The sequence below is a fragment of the Sorex fumeus genome, unplaced genomic scaffold, assembly GCF_029834395.1.
Source record: "Sorex fumeus unplaced genomic scaffold, SorFum_2.1 ptg000018l, whole genome shotgun sequence".
Classification (NCBI taxonomy): Eukaryota; Metazoa; Chordata; class Mammalia; order Eulipotyphla; family Soricidae; genus Sorex; species Sorex fumeus.
The window spans coordinates 9,081,593-9,098,917 of record NW_026606075.1 but is presented as its reverse complement, the minus strand read 5'-3'; the positions used below and the strand labels follow the sequence as shown (position 1 = coordinate 9,098,917).

General features: G+C 34.4%; 1 non-coding gene across 1 annotated transcript; it reads left to right on the top strand.

Moving 5' to 3' along the window:
• Positions 1–15,648: 15,648 nt before the first annotated feature.
• Positions 15,649–15,755, top strand: LOC130021911 (U6 spliceosomal RNA). The gene has a single exon (XR_008792241.1). It is a non-coding gene; the product is annotated as a U6 spliceosomal RNA (small nuclear RNA).
• The last annotated feature ends 1,570 nt before the right edge of the window (positions 15,756–17,325 follow it).

Here is a 17,325-nt window from a genome sequence, read left to right as displayed (position 1 = left end):
AGCACCCCAATATCACTGAGCATAGTTGATAATAACATGCATAAGTTCCAGAAAAATAATATTGGTGCTAAAACTAGTCTCTGTTGCAATCTCATTTGGCAGAACAAGGGATATATATACTCTAGCTAAAATGGCAAGTATTCTATAAAAATGTATCCTTTTATATGGTATGATTTTAAACATACTTTTCCCAGAAGTTCTGACATCCACAGTCCTTTGTAATTGCTCCCAAAAGCTAATCAATCTCTTCTTTGAGAACTCTATCTCTACTCTGTGAAAAGGGATTCATCTTTAAAAACCTAGAATCATCGAGTGATATTGGACAAGTAACATCCTGTGTGCTTCAGTTTCCAGTGGAGGGAATGGTAATTGTAATACTTCAGATTTATTATTAGAGTGATTAAATATAAACTACTTTGACGGTCACCTAGAATAAATGAGATCTATGAAAATGTTATTGCCACTGACACTACTACTGTTTCTAAATGTGTTTCTCTAGTTTCTCAAGTTTGAGTATATTATAATTCATATTTGATGCATCTATTACAAATTAAATTCATTAGGGTAAATGCTTCCTTTCATTTTTGAATAACAAAAATAACATATTGTGTAGAAAATATTAGTTCCTAAATAAATACTTTCTAAGTAATAATTTAAAAAAGTATTGATTCTAAATCTAATATTTATGTGTTTGGCCAAGTCATTAGGCTGAAACTTTTGTACTTTAAGTCTTTCTGGATACTATCTGTAGTTCCAAGTTTTACTCTATGGGTACAAAACACAAATATTCCAGAATCAACTAGGATTAAACTTAAGTCAGTACAAACTGAGGGGAAACAAGGAAGTCAACAGGCTAAGGGCATACTTTGCATCTGAAGGAAATGGTTTCTCTTATTCTGTATAGTTCTCCAAGCACTTCTGGATCAATGTCAAGCACAGAGCCAGGAGTAACCCACAAGCACCACAGGGTTTGATCCTCAAATTAAAATGAAAAGATGAAATTAAACAAATAAAAATATAATGAACCTCAGTTATACCTGAGTTATACACAAGGTGTTAATTGATTACAAGAGAAAAGACCGTTTCCCCCACTGAAGGCAAATATGTCACAGAAGATCTATAGCATGATAAATAAAATGATAATTAGGGCAGGCAAAATATTGGTTGTTATATTAAGGAGAATAAATTTAGTTTTGTCTGAGAGATGACAAATTTACTTCTAAATAAGAGTATTATCCAAATGTTATCAATGCAGATAAAAGTCTCTGTCAGGCAAGTTATGTATCTGGTTGAAGGCAGAACCACTTAAACAACTTAGCTGCTCCAGAGACATGTAGAAATTCTTAAGGCTAAGTGAATTCTAGTTAATGATCTGGACTGATTTCACAGCAGATTTTTAAAAATTTTTTTTATTAGTGAAGCACCATGAGGTACAGTTGTAGATTTACAAAACTTTGTGCATGGGTTTCGGTTATACAATGATCAAATACCCATCCCTCCACCAGTGCACATTTTCCACCACCATGGATAATACCCCCCCATCCCTCCCACCTTCCACCCTGCCTCTGTGGCAGGTCATTCCCTTTTGTTCTCTCTCTCCTTTTGGGTGTTGTGGTCTGCAAAAGAGGCATTGAGTGGCAAACATGTTCAGTCCATAGTCTACTTTCAACATGCATCTCCCCTCCTGGGGGGGATCCTCCAAACACCCTTTATTTGGTGCTCCCTTCTCTATCTGAACTGCCCTTTCCCCTAGAATACCCGGCTGGCCTCTAAGCTATGGAGTAATCCTCCTGGTGATTTCACAGCAGATTTTAAGATTTAAGGCGAAATTACCTGTCATGTTTTTCTCCTTTTATTTGAGATGAGAACTGTTAATACCAAAAATTACTAGTTTTGACTTACTACATATGTACCGTTAATGAGAAAATCAGCTCATAGACATAGTGCCAAACATGCCAAATACTAGCTCAACAATGAACTTTCCCAAAGTTCAAACCATTTTCAATTGAAATAAACATGGAAAATTATGTCTTCCATATAAGGCAAAGAGAATTCAATGTAACTGCACCTCATTGCAGAAAGTCTATCATGATGTTTCAGAATGTAATTGAATGCTAAATATACAGAGAAAAAGCAATTTATTTTATGTAGTCATTGTTTGCTTTTGTATTCAAATAAAAGAGAAAAATAGATTTGAGTCAAACCATCTTTAAACAGTGTTAGAAACCTATAGGAAAAAGTGAATAAGACACTATCAGACAGTTTATAAGTACAAAATTTGCTCATACTGTGCCTTTTCCTGCATATATTTAAAAAAGATGAGTTAATTTTTATTTAATCTCCTATTAAATTTCAGACAAAGGAAGTTGCCTTGTTGGTGTTTCAATAGGATTACAAAATGTTGTATCTTGAAAGGAAGTAGAAGCTCATTTAGTACAATTCCCTTCCTTCTATTGATAAGAAAAAGAAGTAAAAATCAAAGTTAAGTAATTTCCCCAAAATATATAACTAGTACAAAAAAATTTATTGTACTAGTACAACAAAATTCAATTTCAAGTCCAGTGCACTGTTAAATATAAAAAAATAAACTCTAGTCAAAGATAGACTTGAATTTATATTATTATTGAGAACTACAATTAAGAGCTCTAAACTTCACTCAGACCGATAATACTAAGAAACACCAGGGAAAATCAGCTGTCAATTCAATACTTTATTTGGGTTCACTCTCCAAAGATACCACTGTATAAACTGGAAAGGGATTATTACATATGAAGGAATCTACATAAAATATGAACATATTCATCCAAGACTAACATGTATCTGCTTTCTGAAGTTTTAAAATAATTTCCTATCAATTCAAGTACCCCTATATATCTTATAATGATTTCCCATAGGATTCCAACCTCCCAATAAAATTCTGCAATGAAGGTGTTGTAGCCTAACAAGACTCCCCAGGACACAACTCCTTGAGACTGGCTTCCATTCAGTTATTGATATTTATAGTTGGTAAATACACTAACATTATCCCTGGCTCTACGTCTTTTCCATATCATCTGTAAATGCTAGAGAGCATAACTTGATTCAACCCTCCTTATTAGAGATACAATTAAAGTAGGCATAATGAATAAAGTATATTGAGATAAATTAAAAAGATATAGAGAAAACAGTGTTGGTGTAAATATGTGAGAAAAGCAGGATTCTTACTCACTGCTGGTAGAAATGTTGACTTGTCCCACCTTTCTGAAAGGTAATTTAGGACTTCCTAAAAATACCAGTCATTGAGTTCTCATTTGAGAACTCAATTTCAACAGATTCCACTTTTTGTAATATGCCCCAAGAAGCAAAAACAAAATGGAGGAAAGACATGTGCACCCTTAAATGTTCCTTGCTGCACTATCCACAAGGCCAAAGTTTAGAAACAACTTAAATGTCAAAAAATAGAGGACTAGATAAAGAAACTATTATACATACAGGCACTGGTAACAGTGCACTGTCCTCCCATTGTTCATCTATTTGCTCAAGTGGGCACCAGTAACATCTCCATTGTAAGACTTATTGTTACTGTTTTTGGTATATTGAATATAACACAGGAGTTTGCCAGGCTCTGCCCCTGTGGGCAGGATACTGTAGGTAGCTTGCTGGGCTCTCCGAGATGGGTGGAGGAATCGAATCCGGGTTGGCCGCATGCAAGGCAAATGCCCTACTCGCTGTGCTATCACTCCAGCCCGTGGTACATATATACAAAGTAATATTAGTCAGCAAAAGAAAAGATAAAATCAGGCAATATATTGCTACATAGGTGGATCTAGAGAGCATCATGCTGAATAAAGTTTGTCAGACCAACACAGAATGGTCTTTCTCATATGAAGCACAGAATGATCTTTCTCATATGTGGGATATAAAGAAACATAATGGTAGGATAGAAAATGCCCAAAGACAATAAAATCAAAGAGATGAGAACTGGTCTTCAGTAGGAAGCATATCACTGGAGAGGCTGGGATATAGGACAGGAGGGGTTACAATTATGGTGGATGAAAGTATTCAACTGAGAGGAAGAAGTGGGGCTGAAAGGTGTTAAAGTGTGATGTATGAAGCCCTATCAGTAATACTACTGTAAGCCACAGTACATAAACTTATTATTATTTTTTTAAACAAAATTTGATTGGAGGATGAGAGAGAAAAGTGGAGGGACCAGAGTTGGGGGGCTGGGATGGGCAGGGAACCACTAGTGAGGGGAAGTGAACACTAGAGAAGGGATTGGTGTTGAAACGTATGCATGAAACCCAATCAGGAGCAATTTTGTAATTTTATGGTAACTAAATAAAAATTTAAAAAAAGAAACAGATATTTAAATATTGACTAGTTTATTAAAAAAGTCTACTAAAGGTCCAATCTGAAAAATGAAAGGAAATTACTGAAAGATTGACAGACATTCTTGTTTAGAAACAACCCTCAAAACAGCTATTATAAGGTTTTCACTTCAAATCGCCTTCTGTGGATGCAATTTTGTGCTATTACGTAGTGATATCGGTATAAATGTGCCTTCCTTTGAGCACGTGGTGGAAAAGTTAGAAACTTCAAAGGCTGAACCAAGAGTCCAGTTCCTGGCTCCAAAATCGCCCCTGAACTCTGGCCCATCAATTTGATGAAATATTTCCTTTTAAAAAGCAGTCAAGTCACAGTAGAAAGTAGCCAATGAATCTCTTCCCATACAAAGAAAAAGAATCTCTTTCCCTAAAAAGAAAAAGATAACAGTGGAACCAGTCAGTGGTTGAGATTAGACAGAAAGAGGAAATTAGAGCAAAATATTACATGAAAGACAAATGAGCACAGAACAAATAAAATAATGCATAACAGGAAAGGATCCAAACCAACACAAACAACTGCAAAGGGTCTTATTGGCAGACTTTCAGACACAGATTTTGAGGAGGACAGAAACATTTAATTGTTGAGTAATACTTCTTAAATGATGTTTTACCTCAAGAAAATCATATCAGTGAAGAATGTGGAAACGGTTGGGCAGCTGGGTCCACCCCTTCCATCCAAAGCCCAGCTGCAAGAAGAAAAGCCAGAAACAGAGACGAGACAAAGAATAATGAATGGGAGGATGGGGTCTAGAAAGAAAGAGAGAAATTAAAATGAGACAGTGAAAAATTAACCACAACTCAGAGAGATAGGCCAGGAAAAAAAGCTTTAAACAAACTGTAGTAAATGTAATTTAGAATGTTTTTAAACTTAACGATAGAAAACAAGTCTTTCTGAAACTAATTTATAAGACTGGCAGATCTTTGAAATTCTTATGGGGGCAGTGTGCAGTGTGGAATGATTGAAAAAGATCATTGTGTGGCCACCCTGTGGTCCCCTGGGTTGCCAAGAACTATTTTTCAAAGTGGATATAACTGAGAAAATAGGTGAATATTTGCCTTCTTTATTCCTGACAAATGGAATAATGGATTTATATCATATTATAATAATGAATAATGATGATGGAAGCAAAGTCCAAAGGCTCCATAGCTCCCTGAAACAACAATATGATTTTATTATTTCAATTGTAATGAAATATATAGAAAACAGTACTAAACGTATGATAGTGTTTCAGGGACTTAGGTTTTTACGATAAATATACATTGTGGGAGGTCAGAGGGGGTGCTCACAGAACTGGCTAGCTATTTTTGAAACTGTCACATTCTAACTTTGTTTCTGGGGAAAATTGTCTGGCCCTTTGAATCTTGGGATAATCAAACCGAAAATAGAAATGAAAATGATATTTAACTCACACGGTTATTGTGAAGATGAAATGTCTAATTCTAAAACCTCGTAATCAATTTGTTTTGTGCTCAATAAAGAATAACTTGCTATATTATTCGGTATATATTGCACACTTGCTTCGTGTATTCCAACAGTCTACTTCAATTAGTTTTGTGTTTAGTGCTCTGTTAATGCACATAATATGGTTAATAAATCAGTGACTATTAGATAACTTACAATTATATCTATGAGACACAAACAAATGTGTATCAGCATTTTCTCTGCAAACAGTATTCAATGGATAACTGAAAAAAAAAAAAGATGTGGACTCTGACCAAAAGTTGCTTGTTAACTGAAACCATCTGTGGCCAAGTTCCTAGAGCACCTCTTTGTGTTCAAGTGAGTAGTACAAAAATTTAAGTTCAACAGATGTTAGAATGCAGAATAAATAAGTGGAACCAGGATGGTCAGAGAAAGAGTCAAGAAAGAAGTAGAAAAAGCATTCGGAGGATGTGCATAATCAATAAAGGGATAGAGCAGAATAAATGTGTTTCTTCCTAAAGGAAATGATGTTAGCAGGATAGTGAATGAAGATGCAGTATTTCTGATACCGACTCAACTAAAGTGAATGAAGCTTTTGGGGGGGAAAACAAATGACAGAGTTGTAGAGATAGGATAGACTGTGGGGATTATGAAAGCTGGATGAATTTTCACTTGCATGAGATAAGGAATTGTGTGTTATGAAATAAGGTGATAAAAACAGTGCTTCATAAATACTGACCTGGTTCAGGAATGCAGCCGAATATAATCAAGAGATCAGAGTATAAGAAGGTTCACAGGGTGCTGCCGATTTCTAGGTGAGATATGATGTTAGAGTAACATAGTCTAGGGAAAAAGGCATGAAGATGGTACTGTGAGTAGTGATAACAGGAAGGTTTTAGACAGACGAGTAAAATTATCTCAGTTATATTTTAATAGGTATTTCTGCCTACTTAGATGAGAGCACACTGTGAAAGTCAAGAGGGCAAAGAAGAAGAGCTTATAGGACCATATTTAAATACGGCCAGGGAAAAGTGATAGTGGCTTAGAGCTCTTATGACTGGTAAAGGTGAAAATTATTTAGAATTAATATATTGTGCATATCTTTCAAGGGAAAATGTATGGTACAATCACAGAGAATACTGCTTCTGTTTCTGTAATCATAGTCTTAAAATTCTTAATAAGTTTTACTAAGTGGCTCTAGATTTTCATTTTCTACACAGCTCTCAGATTTGTAGACAGTCCTATAAATGTAGATATAATAATATTCACTGATGTCACAGTTATGAGACAAAAGAACAAATTACATAATTATACCGTGGTATATGGCCTGAACATTTGAAATAATTAATTTTCTGAGATGTAAAAGACTATAGGGAACAGAATTATAGAGAAAGCATCAGAAGCTCAGTTTTTAGATATGTAAAGTTTGACCAGATTATTAAGCATTCCAGTGAATATGTTTAGAACTGAAAGGAATGCTTTAGATTGGAAATATAAGTCCAGAGTGAACAAAATTTCCATGGAATTTGAAACATAAAACTGAGAAAAAAACATCTGTATATTGAATACAAATATAAGAAAGAAATGTCAGACCAATGTCACAAGCTGATCAACGAGTATATGGTATATGATCAAGTAGCAGGAAAGGGCACTGAGCAGGATCAGGTAGAAGATAACACATATTTAGAAAAGTGAGCTGTACCTGAAAAACCAGAAAAAGAAAATGTATCAAGAACAATCTGATGATAGTTGAAGTGAAATGGAAGTAGAGATTTGAGCACTAAACTGAAAAACATCAAGATTAGCTGTGATGAGTAGTCTTCAGGGAGAGAGAATGACAAAATTCTGAGTAGATTGGGTCCAATAGGAAGAAAGAGAGAAACACTTAGAAACTAGTTATAAACAACTCTGTAAAGAACTGAGTATAATAAATGATCAAAAGAAAGAGGAAGTAGCTGGAATGACAAGTGGAAGTGGGTACCCCCAAATCAGCAGGGATGCTAAATGATTTAAGGTTAAGAAAATTAATGTGATTTTTAAATGAAACAACCAGAATTTAAGTGTATAAAGATTGAAATTGTGGTAAGTCAAATGTCTCTTGGACATTCTCCAATAATATGCAGAACTACAATTATCCAAACTTTAGATATTTACACAGAGGTGCAATTTGGGCTTTAAAAATAAATTGCCCCGGAATAAAATTGTACAGAGAACAATAGATTGAAGAAACTAATATTCTGAGTAAAGTAATAAAAAAGAACTGGGCTACATCCCAACTTTAACTCCATATAGGTGTTACTATATTTTCATTGGCAAATTAGGGCAATTATCTGAATAATTAAATATCCTCACAAAAGATTTAGTCTAAATTAGATGGATATTTTACACAAAACAGGCTTTATTACTTATGAAAAAGTCTATTATTTTACTCATGTTTTCTTGTTTACTAAGTCTACAAAGACTGAATATAGGTGATTGGCCCTCTTTTAAGTAGATTACAGATTAGATTTATGTATAAATAAAAGATAGAAAACAATTAGGGATTAAGACCTGATAAGTGATATAATACCTCATCTTTATTTGGATTTCCCTACACCAAAATTTGGAATTATTTGGAATAAAGAAGTTTTTAAAAATATGATTTAGATTAAACCATCATTTCCCGTCCTAGTTTTAGGGCCACACCCAACATGCTCAGGGTTTGTTCCTGGCTCCATCCTTAGGGATCACCGCTGGTGGTACTTAGGGACCATATGTGGTACAAGGGATCTAATCAGACCCAGCCTCACACAAGGCAAGTGCCATAGCTCCTGTACTATCTTACCCACCCATATATTTGTGTCAATGAAGAAATCTGGGCGACAATGACTGCTTTTCATTACAAATTCGGATTTAGTGAGATCCTGACAATGTTGGCCAAATGTGCCTTGTAGAACAAAACCAAAATCAAAACCAAAGCTTTCTTAGAGAAACCTTCCCCTTCCTATGCACTCACTTGTGAAAAAGGAAGAAGAACCAGTCAAAAAGGATGCAAATATGAAAATATGACACCAATGGCAGCCAGCTCACACCTCAGCAGGTGCAAACTGCATATATAGCAAATGCAGTAGCTTAAATTTGGGGCATTGAATGTTCACAGCTTCCTTTCCTTTCAAACTATCCTGCTACTGCTGATTATTTTCTAAGGATTTTAATCTAAGATCGTTACATAGAAACATAAGGAATGTCACATCAGAGCTGAGAAATGCGACTGATTATGGTTCTGACAGTGGCACCAAGGGACATTTTGTGGCACAACACCAATGTGAGGTCAGCAACCAAAACAAAATTGAAATTTTTTCATCTCAGAATTATCCGTACACTTTTTGAGGCACTACAATAAAGACCCCAACAAAAGAAGTTGGGAAACAAGCCAGGAAAATGCACTCAGCATAATCTGACTTCTTTGGATCCCCAGAAAATGGCAAAACTAATACCTTCATCTAGTTCTTTGGGGGAACACTCTAGAAAACATGTGGTTTTTTTTTGCTAAGTAAACCAGTATATCAGTGTTCCTCTAAGCAAACAGTGTTTTGTAATAGTATCAACTAAGGATGGGCAGTAGTCATAGTTTTGAAAATATAGTATTTCCTAAATCTGTATTTCCAATCTTTCTCTGAGTATTCAAAAGCATTGAAGCCAGAATTTCAGAAATCAGGCTCCTCTACTGAGCCTCAGACTTGAAAAAAGAATTTAAGCAAAAATAATCAGCATCATTGTAAAAGCAAACAAGTTTATTCATCACATAGACAGAATGCCTTACAATTTAGCACTTCTCTTCGGAAAAGTTAACTGGATTGTGTCTGGGAATGAGCAGGAAGATTGTGGATGTTTTAATCACAAATACTAGGATGCTAGTTTTCTTTTCATTGTTCTATTGGATCAACAGAGTCTAGAATGAGTACTGAGTGTGTTCCATAGCGAAGTAGCACTCACTATATTTCTGAATAGGAGAAAATGAGATAACAAGGTGTAGAGAACATTAGAAGTAAGAAATCATGAAAGTCCTAACTCATTGACTGATTTCACTTAGCCCGATTTTTTTTGGTTAATAAGAATAACCATAATAATTTGCACTATTGCTATGTATAGATTTTCTGCTAAGAGCATTATAATAACTAGCACATAGCAACCCTATGCAGTAGGAATTCGAGTCACTTTAACAAACTTAGGTTTAGGGAGATTATATAATTGAACAGATGTTAAAAAAACTTCAAGGTTTGTCTAATTTTATCTGAATTTGGGGTTCTTAATCACTAAATTTTGTTACCAGACCAATAGTAATTAAGAATAAGCATGTGCATCCTGACAACTAATTGGTCTCTCTGCTCAGAAAATCATTCAGTTTTTCTCTAACAAAATAGAAAATACTAATTCTAATACTTGATTTAGTAAATATTAAGGGTAAATTTAGAATATGTATATATATATATATATAGTCTCTTAAAACATCCTTTTAACAAATTACTACACACATTTTAGAAGTTCACATCAGTCTATGGAAAGTTTTAACTCAAACTCTCCAACTAAGCAATTATACTTTTTACTTCCTCAAGGGAAATGAAAACATAAATAATTTATGGGTAATGATAGTTTGCTAAAGATTTTACGTTTAAAAAAATAGCAGTAATAACAAGCAAAATTTCTAGAATGAGAAATTGACTAAGCTCTTCACATAAATTATGGTGATATTTATAATCATGATACATTTTTAAAATGCAGTATATATAACTACATATATGATGCCAATACAACATTTTACCACAGAGCGATAATATTCTTTATAATGATACAAAGTACTTATGGTAGAATAATGAGTGGAAACAGTACACAAAATTTTTTTGTCACTGTTACTGTCCTTTCGTTGTTCATCAATTTGAATACCCAGTAATGTCTCCATTGTGACAGTTGTTACTGTGTTTGGCATATCGAATATGTCATGGGTACCTTGCCAGGCTTTGTTGTGCGGGTGAGATACTCTCGGTAACTTGCCGGGCTCTCCAAGAGTGGCAGAAGAATCGAACCTGGATTGGTCCGGCTGGCTGCATGCAAGGCAAATGCCCTACCCACTATACTATCGCTCTGGCCCATTTAAATTGCTAACTTAAAGAAAGTTTATTTTGTCAATTTTAATTTTCCACAACAAAAACTGATTGTGATACTGTAACATTCTTGTTACATGTGCACCATGATTTTATCCAAAGGGCAGGATACACAGCAACTGTTCAAAGTTTAGACAAATTAAAGAAGTTTTCATAAAGGAACATTATTAGAGCCTTTTGAATAATCAATGCAGGCTGATTAACTTTTAGCTGATTTTGATTTCATTGTTCTGTAGCGAGTGCCCCTTTTCCTGCTGTTACCCAAAGTGGATATTTCCCAAGGTAAGGTGCTATGGACAATTTTAAGCAGTTGAGTTTCAATGCATAAGCTTCAGATACATTTTTCTCAATTACTTATAGTCTACCTTTTATTATTTTGAAGTTTAGGCACCATGGTTAGAATATTGTTAATATAAGATTTCATGCAAACAATGTTCTAACTCTACATCTCCCGCCAGAGAGTCTCCAAACCCTCAACTGACCCCCTTATATATTCCTTCTGCCTTCACACAGCATGATATTATCTTGATTCATCCTCTTAGCAGCAAATTGCATAAGTTCCTCTTTTGTAATAACTAAGTAATATCCCTTAATGAATATATACCAGAGTTTCTTTATTCGCTCATCTGTTCTTGAACACTAGTTTGTTTGCTCATATACACAGACATACACAAATAAGCACATACACATTGACTACTTAAGTCATTTCTATAGGTGTTTCTCATGCTTTTCAATGCTAAACTCATTTGATTTATCATTTCCTTTCCTACCATATCTGTTCCCAAACTCACTTGTTCTAAATCTTAGAGAAGGAAAAAGGTGACATCTAGTTAGTTGTCTGAGCCAGAAAATAAAGAGTTAGCTTTATCTCCCCACTCTTGATTAACACTTACATTTAATCAACCACCCATATATGTTTATTCTTTTTCTCCCTCAAATTCACATTCTCTCTTTCTGTGAAAAAAAAAAAAACAGTAGCTCAAAACCAGTAGCCTCCTTCCTTGTATTTCTTTTTCTTTTTTTATGTTGTAACTATCATGTATTTAATTTAATTTGTTTATTTATTTATTTATTTATTTATATTAGTGAAACACCAGGAGGTACAGTTGTTGACCTTACAAGTTTTTGTGCTTGGGTTTCAATTTTACAATGATGGAGTACCCATCCCTCCACCAGTGTCCATTCTCCACCCCTAATGATCCTCCCAGGATGGGAGATGCATGCTAAAAGTAGACTATAGACCAAACATGATTGCCACTCAATGCCTCTTTTGCAAACCTCAGCAACCAAAAGGAGAGAGAGAACAAATGGGAATGCCCTGTCACAGATGGGGGGGATGGGTTGGGAGGATGGGAGGAGTAAGAGGGTTACTGGGATCCTTCCTAGTATTTCAGAGTCTAAATTTTATCACCTAACTCTTTAGTTTACCTCTTGCCTCTAAGGTCAGGAAGAGCTTCCCAATATACAAATCTCCCCCTTGTATTTCAGAAGCTTGAAACATAATAAGGTCCTAGATATACTAAGTAAGGGGCCCTGCTTAGTTATTCAAAATGATACCCAACCATTTCTCTCATGCTTTTAAATTTCAGGCATACTCAATTTGTTTTCAGCACATGTTTTTCTTTATCTCTTCAACATATTGTACCCACTATCCAGAATGCGAATTTAAAGGAAATCCTTCAAGCCTTAACTCAAAGGATAGCCTTGAAAAGTTTTCTACACTATTTTCCCTTACTGCCAAGGCTTCACTGACATCATAAGTAGTCTTACTTATTCAGTGAACTGTTGGTATTTTTACTGCTGATGATGTGCTTCTTTATCTTGGTTTCTCAAAACCTACTTCAGTATTTGAAACACTTATGGTATTCTGGAAATAAGATGTTGAAAACATTCTATCAATACACTTTCAGCTACTTAAACTAAGTTAGAGGCATATTTACCTCGGAAAGAGCCTCTGTCAGCTACAAATACAACAGAAAAATTCTTATTTGAGAAATGATAACAGAAATTGGCCACCCTCCAAGACTCAAGAGAGAGAAGATTCCACATGAGAGCAGGACTGAAAACTAGGCTCCTCACTTGAATTAAAACACAGTGACTTACAATTCCTCTTTTGCAAACCACAGCACCCAAAAGGAGAGAGATAACAAAAGGGAATGCCCTGCCATAGAAGCAGGGTGGGAAGGGGGGATGGAGGGTGGAAAGGATACTGGGAATAGTGGTGGTGGAGAATGGGCACTGGTGAAGGATGGGTACTGGATCATTGTATAACTGAAACCCAAGCACAAAAATTTGTAAGTCTATAACTGTACCTCATGTTGTTTCACTAATAAAGTTTTTTTAAATAAAGAAAAAAAACACAGTGACTTATAGAAATACTTGGGTATAATGAAGAAAGGATGCCTGGGAAATTAATGTCATAGAAACTCCAGCGTCTGAAGAGACAACCATGGAATTCAGGTTAGAGCTTTTCCTCACCTTAGCCTCCCATCAAGAACAATGAGCATGGTGGAACAGCATTTGTAATGGAAAGGACTTGGGTGATTCTGAAATGACATATTAAATATTTATATAAAAATATGTCATCTTTATAGACTGAGAAACAGACCAGGATTTCTTTAAGAGCAGAACTATAAGAGAATTTATGGGAAAATCTTAGGAGGAAAGTTATATTTTTATAAAATACATAAAACATTAGAACAGAGGAGTGAAGCCTTCTATAGAGATATTCTTGATATGTGGAAAAAATTTTAGTTGAAAAATCCCCTTTAGAACCAGAAAGATACTACAATGGGTGAGGTGCTTACTTATATGCAGTCAACCTGGGTTTGACCCCCACTACCATTATGGTCCCCTGAGCCCTGCCAGGAGTGACTCCTAAGCACAGAGCTCAGAGATATCCCTTCACCATTCAACTGTGGTTCCCAAAAATAAAATTATCTTTATCATTTTTGTTCACAGCGTATATTTGAATTCTAGGATTCAATATCATATTTTAGTAGGTACAACAATATAAAGACTACCGGAAAATCTATATATGTCTATCATATTTATAATTCATGACTTTCTCATCAAAGTACCAATGTCACTAAAAGTAATTAATAAAATAAGAATGAGAGGTAAAAATTTTTTAAAAATTCAATTCTAAGATGGAATATCACAGGTAAAATAAACAAGTCACTAAATACAATAAAATACTCAGGGAAAAACATCTATGTTTTGATGAAAGAATACCACTTATTTTTGAATTTGCATATCTTGTTTTATTATTATTGTTTTGTGGTTGGAAAGTACCCTGTGTTGTTCAGGGTTTATTCTTGCCTCTGCCTTTAAATTGTTCCCAGCAGTACTCAGATGACCATAATGTGGTGCCAGGGATTGAACCCAGGTCAGCTGTGTGTGAGACAAGTTTGACAATGTGAGCATTACACATTCTAGCATCTCTCTGCCTTTCCTACACACTTTAAATCTCTGTTGATCTAACAAAAGACTTTAATCTCCACTCCACAAAAGCATATTTGGTGTGTCAGTTTAAAACTAAACCAGAATTTGATTTAAATTTTTTAAAATAACTCCTGAAAAATAAATGTTTACTCATTGTAGAACTTTTTCTGTGATATTGCCTTGACTATTTGAAAATATGTCATCAATCATAAAAAGAAACTTAACTAGGGCTATCTAGAAAAAAAAAAAGTAGGGGCTGGAGTGATAGCACAGCCGGTAGGGCGTTTTCCTCGCACACAGCCAACCTGGGTTTGAATCCCAGCATCTCATATGGTCCCCTGAGCACTGCCTGGAGTAATTCCTGAATGCAGAGCCAGGAGTAACCCCTGTGCATCCCCGGGTGTGACCTTCCCCCAAAAAATAGAAAAAAAAGAACTATGTTTCTATCTATTAAAATATAATTAAATTAATATCAAGTACTTTTTAAGTGAATACTCTATTTTTTGTAATCAAACCTAAACATTTACCTATGTCCCATACTATATTAACACTATCAGTTTTATGAAATTTTTGTTTATAGTTCTATAAACAAGAGACAACAGGTAACTTAGATATTACTAAAGTGTTAATGGCCAGTTCTGATAGCTTAACACTAAAAACAAGAATGCTGTGCTATCCAAAAACAAAAAAAATAATGTCTATTCGTTACACTCTTATTTTCAATGCTCATTCTTTAAGTATGGCCTGAGGTGGGCATTTGTAATGCCATTTAAAATATTTTAGTATTTATAGCATTTTCTCCTCAGACACTTGGGGGCATGCTAAGAAGCCTTTTATTGTAGAGAACATTTACTGAACTCAGAAATATTTGTTTTCCACATAAAAAACAATGTTATATAGTATTGAAGAGCTGGTTGTTCCTTATGATCTGAATCTCGGTTCCCAATAAAATCAAACAGATGTATGTGTTCCAACAAATATGGTTAAAGTGTGTGTCAGAACACACACCTTTATGTGTTTCAAATAGATTTCTAATGTATCAAATAGATTTCAAAAAAGCACAATATTTTGGTGGTTAAGAACTGGAATACTGTACCCTCAGATATACCGTCAAATAAACACTCTGTTTTGCTTTAAAATTTGAATGAATTATTTGACAAAAATGTTCTGATTTACATAATTTATTCTACTAAAAGCTAAAGCAACGGCATTATTTTTTGTTTAGCCTATCTTTCATTTATGTTGTATACATATTTGTTTTAAATGTTAAATAGTGCTCGCTTCGGCAGCACATATACTAAAATTGGAACGATACAGAGAAGATTAGCATGGCCCCTGTGCAAGGATGACACGCAAATTCATGAAGCATTACATATTTTTTGGTATTTCACTAATAAATATTATTAAAAAAATAATAAGTAAATAAATGTTAAATAATGTGAATGAGTTGGTTACATAGGATAAGATACTGGGGTTTAGATTTAATTGAGATGTATTACTATTGCTTAATACTTCCAATATCCTCAGGCATCCTCAGTTAATATTCTTATATTAATGTTGCAAAAAAGGGAATTTCAGAGTAGTTTTTATCCATGGTAATATAAGAATGAATGACAAGGAAGTAAATGTGAAGTGGATTATTTTTGTTTTTAACAGCAGTACCTTGTATTTCAATAAAGAATTGGCTCTTAATAAGAAACATTTTGTGTTCTTATTTGATCTTTTAATTTAAGTTCTAGTTTGTCTCTTTGTATCCTTTTTTTGGATTCTGTCAATAGAGTCAATATTGTCATTCAAATTTAGCATTCACAAATCAATATAACCTATAGTTGTGTAGAAACACATATGTGCATATATCACTCTTTCCTTGCCATAAGCAAATCATTTTCAAAAATCTACTTACTTGAAAGATTTTATTGGAGATAAGAAATAGACAGAATTGGGCCATCAACATATACCATTCATTAAGGACTACTTTAATGTCTGGTACTGAATTTAGTTCTTCATATATGCTATCTAATTTACCACAACAACTTTGTAATATAAACATTGTTTACTGGCAATTGTTGAAGAGAAATCTGAGTTCTGGAGACATTACACAATTTACTTAACGTCATAAAATTTAAACAGAAGTTTGAACTCATACTCGATAAATTGCAAGAGATTGCACTACATTACCCATTTGGATAAATTATACATTGGCCACTGAGTATGCTCTTTCTTGAAAAAATTTTCAAGTCAAAAAAAAGATTGACAGTTTTATGACTGAAAGTCACTTTCTCATCATGGCTATACCAAATTTTTAATCACCTCCTAAAGAGTATCAGGTCCATTTTAAAATCAAAAGGGAAGAAAAGAGAACTGAAAAAAAAAATAAGAAAAAGAAATAAATATAGGTCCTTCTTTGGTTCCTTGGAGAAAGGAAAAAGCCTGAACCAAGAGTGAATGCAAATTGTGAAAATTTCTTTTTCACCACGGGAGAAAAAATAAAGCAAATTTTTTCCTTTCACTACAGGAGAAGTTGTCTTAAAAAACCTGTTCACATTTTTCTTCTACTTTACTATGTTCAGTTTTGTTATCCGCGATTGCTTGGAGTAGAAGCTAATGTCAGGGAAATTCAAAGACAAGGGATTCTTCCCCGTAACACAGTTGTAAACCTAACCTACAGATCCTGCCTGGGATCTGTGCCAAGAAAGCACTTCTAGATCCTCAGGACAGCAGCAGAGCCTAAAGAGAATGTTCAAAGCTTTCACTTTCCTGTCGTTCTGGATTGCGTGTTTCTACTCCGAGCATGGATGAAAAGGAGTAAATGCAGTCACCAGCCAGAAACTTTCCATTGCTTTAGTGCATGTCCCTTTTCTTTTCCATTTTTAATAGTTTTGCTTGTATTTTCCTTTTTTTAATAGTAATTACTAAATATCACATTGTAGAGTCTTTTATATGCAGGACA